Raw genomic sequence first — 5,000 nt, 5'->3', positions numbered from 1 at the left:
CATTCTCTCTTTCTTTCTCCTTCCCCTCCACAGTGCATCCGCCATAAAAGGTGATGCAGGAAGGCCTCCAACAGCAATATTTGAACGGATCAAAAGCCATCAAATGTTAAAATGAAATTGTTCTCCTTTTACTCTCTGCTCCGAAGCCGCCACGTGCGTTCGTCCCTGCACACTCTTGCGTTTTTCTTATTTCTAATTTCTATTTTGTCAGACGACTCGGCTAGTAACTCGATTAACCAAGGGGTTTTAAGGTGTTTCGAAATTTGATATCAATATATCAATACACACACACACACACACACACACACACACACACACACACACACACACACACACACACACACACATATATATATATATATATATATATATATATATATATATATATATATATATATATATGTATATATATACACATATATACATACACATATATGCATACACACACACGCATGTGTATATATACGTATGCATACATACATACATATATAACTAATATAATATATACTATAAATAATAATAATATATAATCAACACACACATAAAACATATTGTGTGAAGTGTCTGTGTGTGTGTGTGTGTGTGCGGTGTGCGCATATTATAATATATATAATTATATATATATATATATATATATATATATATAATAACACACACATACACACAAACACACCACACACACACACACACACACACACACACACACACACACACACACACACACACACACACACACACACACACACACACACACACACACACACACGCACACGCACACGCACACACACACACACCCCACACTCATACTCCTACACACATACATACATTATATATATATATATTTAATATATATATATATACACATATATACATATATATATATATACATATATATATATATATATATATATATATATATATATATACATAATAATATAATATAATATAATATAATGATATGATACTGTGTGTGTGTGTGTGTGTGTGTGTGTGTGTTTGCGTGTGTGTGATTGTGGTGTGTGCGTGTGTGTGGATGTGCGTGTATATATATACACATACATACATGCATACATATATACATATATACATATATATATATATATATATATATATATATATATATATATATATATTGATATATACATACATACATATATCTAACACACACACATATATATATATATATGAGTGTGTGTGTGTATGTGTGTGTGTATGTGTGTGTGTGTGTGTGTGTGTGTGTGTGTACACACACACACACACATCTTATCTTATCTGTTTTTGTATATCAAAATCGTCCAGGAATGTTTTTCTCGGTCTACCTCGAGCTTCTTTGCCTTCTATTTTACCGCTTAAGCTGAGGGTTTCTGATGTGCCTTTACGGATTGCATGTCTGAGGAATCTCGTGCTCGGATCAATTCTAGAAACTCGCGTCCCTGTCCGATTTTTCTGAGGATGTCTTCACTGAACACTCGGTCGGAGTATGGTGAACACATCCTACGGAAGAACCACATTTCTGCGGCCTCTATATTGCGCCGAGTTTCAGCCGTCAGTGTCCAGGACTCGCAACCACGTAGAAGAGTCGACCATACAAAAGTTTTAACGAGTCTGATTTTTATTTGCATTGAGAGCTTGCGGTCTGTTAGGATGTTTGGAGAGTTTGGAGAGTGCATCCTTTGCTAGTCCGATTTTGTGTCTGATTTCCCTCTTGCAATAAACATCTGAGGGACAAGGGTTACACAATTGAAGGAAGAGATCTGTTAGATTTCTATTTCTCCTTGTTTCAGTGGACAAGTTGGCAGGACCTCTGAAACTACCATGCATTTTGTTTTATTGCTGTTGAGTGGCTCTGGTCCTGGATGAAAAAAATGTCAAAATCCAGATCCACCCTATCGTTCTGGCCGCATCCTTCTAGTTAAATGAAAAGCTAGTTCTGTAAATGTAAACATCATAGTAGCATGCTCTCACTCCAGATGCTGAAGACCAAAAACTTTATAGCTTCTACAGCTCTCTTGATGAATTATTCTTATCTTGTAAATAAAAAGAAATTATGATTGTCATGGATGACTTTAATACAAAAGTTGGCTCAGAGAGAAATGGGAAGACTTGGACCGCTCGGACTAGGAGAGCGGAATGAATGCGGAGATAGACTTTGGAGATTTGTGTAAAGAGAAAAATCTGATCATCACAAATATCTGGTTTAATGTACACCCCAGACGACGATATACACAGATTAGTCTTGGTGATAGAGCCAGAAACCAAATTGACTATGTTGTGATTGATCCATGTTACCGAAACGCAATTAAAACCTCCGGGTGCAGACGCAAATACAGACCACTCTCCATTGATAATAAAATCTATATTGTTCCTCAAAAAAATAATGAAAGCAAAGATTTCCCCCAATTTTGAACTCAGAACATTACAGACTAACAAGAGAAAACTTTAAACAAGATATTTCTGAAAATCTACCAGAGACTTCTAACAAAGACATCGACCATCGTTTTGGTCTCTTCATTGAAAATATGCATATCCAAGCAACAACTGCTAAGACAATTCCGACAAAAGGTCAAAGACCAACTACAAAAACGGCAAGTTTCAGTAAAGTTTTAGTAAACAATCTTTACAAAAAAGAACGTAAGAAAGCTAAAGTAAAGTGGCAGCAGAAGAAATGTGACGAAGTTAAGAATCTCGGTTGTAATCCCAAAAATATGTTCTAAAGCACAAAAGAGATTATTGGTCAACGATCTTTTTCCTCCTAAAGTTGCATCAAGGCAGCAGACGGGCGCATTCTCGTTGGGAAGTGCTCGTTGGGAAGAATATGTTCAAGAACCTATTGACGATAAACAAGAGCCGAAAGATTTAGTCCCAGGAAGTTGTAACATCTGGTCCACCAGTTCTGAAGCCAGGAATCTAGGAAAGCTGGATGCACTGAGCATGTATACATTGACATGCTCATGGTCTTACGAGAGAAAAAGTATTGATCTTATTTGGAACGTTTGGAAAGCTTTTTTATAGGGTACGGCACTTAAAATAGTTCAAAATCCTCCTAAACGTCCGGAAAGGTGAGACGAAATAAGACTAATTCAATCAGTCTACGAAGATCAGCTTGCCGCAGTCCGCCTATCCAGTGGAACAACTGGATAGGATTTCCCATCAAACGAGGTTCCGACAATGTTGTGTGATGTCACCCGACCTCTTCAGTTAGTCTTCTTAAGGTATCCTGATTGAAGATCGTCAGGAGGGAATCGTTATCAATGGTTGTAAGATCAACAATCTTCGTTATGCAGATCTGCAAATTACCTCCAAAACTTTTTTAATGCTGTTGTGAAGCCAAAAAACGTCTTGGCCTCCATATCAGTACACACACACATCACACACACACACACACACACACACACACACACACACACACACACACGTCTGTGTGTGTGTATGTGCTGGAATATATATATACCTACACACACATATATATATATATATATATATATATATATATATATATATATATATATATATATATATATATGTGTGTGTGTGTGTGTGTGTGTGTGTGTGTGTGTGTGTGTGTGTGTGTGTTCCTGTGCTAGTGTGCGGATGTATATCTATTTGTCTGAATACTCGTAACTATTATATTTACATTTTACTCAGCTGTTAATTCCTTTAACACATTTTACTCCCATAGCCTCTCCTATCCTCTCACTACCTTTTCTTTACTACTCCTCTCTTCCTTTCACTTTTCTCGTTTTCCTTCTTCCTTTACCTTTCTCCCTTATCTCTATAAGATTACACTATACACTCTACCCTCTTCCTCTTTTTCCCCTGGCCGTTTCCTCCCCTCCTTTCCCCCGACAGTTTATAAGATTTCACTCCATAGCCCACCCTTCCTTGCCCCTCCCTACCCTTCCCTCTTCTTCTTACTCTCCCCTTCCCCTCTTTTCTTACCTCCTACCTTCTATCTTCTTATCCTTTTGTTCCCTTCCTTCCCTCCCCCATCGTATATTTTCCTACCCTCCCGTTTCTCTTCCATCTCCTTACTTTTTTTTCTGCCTCCGGTGTTCCTCTCTCTCTTTCTCCTCCTTCTCTCTTTTCCTCTCGTCCCCTCTCTCCCCATCTTCTACGTTCTCCCTATACTCCCTTTCCCTAATAGTCTTCTTCTTCTCTCTCCCTACCTTTTTCTCTTCCCACCCTTTGTCTCTTTCCCTAAGCCCCTATCTCCCTTATTCTTTCTCTCTTTCCTTTCCTTCCCCCTCTCTCCACTACTCTCCCTTCTTCCCTTTCCCAACCCCTTTTCCTGTTTCTCCTCTTCCCCTTCTCCCCTCTCTTCTATTCCCCTTTATCTTTCTCCTACCCCCCCCTCTCTATTTTACCCTCCTCTCTCCCCTACTCCTCCTTCTCTCTCCCCCCATCCCGCCCTCCCTCTCTCTTACTTTCCTCCTCTCTCCCCTACCCACCCATCTCTCCCCCCTCGCCCCCCCCCTCCTCCTCTCATTCCCTCCGGGTCACCAACTCTCCCAACGGCCGCGTGTTGACAGTTATCACCTACAGCGTCCCCGAAGGAAGGCGAAGCTCGGTAACGAATTTCCTCCTTCGGATGATTTCTTGGGGTAAAGGTGGGTGTTGGAGGTGGTGAAGGGGGGGAGTTGGGGGTGGTGAAGGGGGGTGGGAGTTGGTGGTGGTGAAGGGGATGGTGAAAGGGAGGGGGAGTTGGGGGTGGTGAAGGGGAGGGGTTGGAGGTGGTGAAGGAAGGAGTTTGGGGGGGTGAAGGGGGGAGTTGGGGGAGGTGAAGGGGGGGAGTTGGGAGTGGTGAAGAGGGGAGTTTTTCTTTCTTTTTTCTTTTTTTCCCTTTCTATTTTGCTTAGTTTTGTTTATTGACTCTTTATTTTGTTCCATTTTGCCTTTTTAATTTTAATTTGTCCTGTTCATATGAAGGCTTAACCCGATCATATATTTTCTATAACACGTGTAAAAACCTCAAAGGTCCTAAACAACGAAGGGGCTTCAAG

The sequence above is a fragment of the Penaeus monodon genome, chromosome 18, assembly GCF_015228065.2.
Source record: "Penaeus monodon isolate SGIC_2016 chromosome 18, NSTDA_Pmon_1, whole genome shotgun sequence".
Lineage (NCBI taxonomy): Eukaryota > Metazoa > Arthropoda > Malacostraca > Decapoda > Penaeidae > Penaeus > Penaeus monodon.
Note: the sequence above shows the minus strand (reverse complement) of the source record.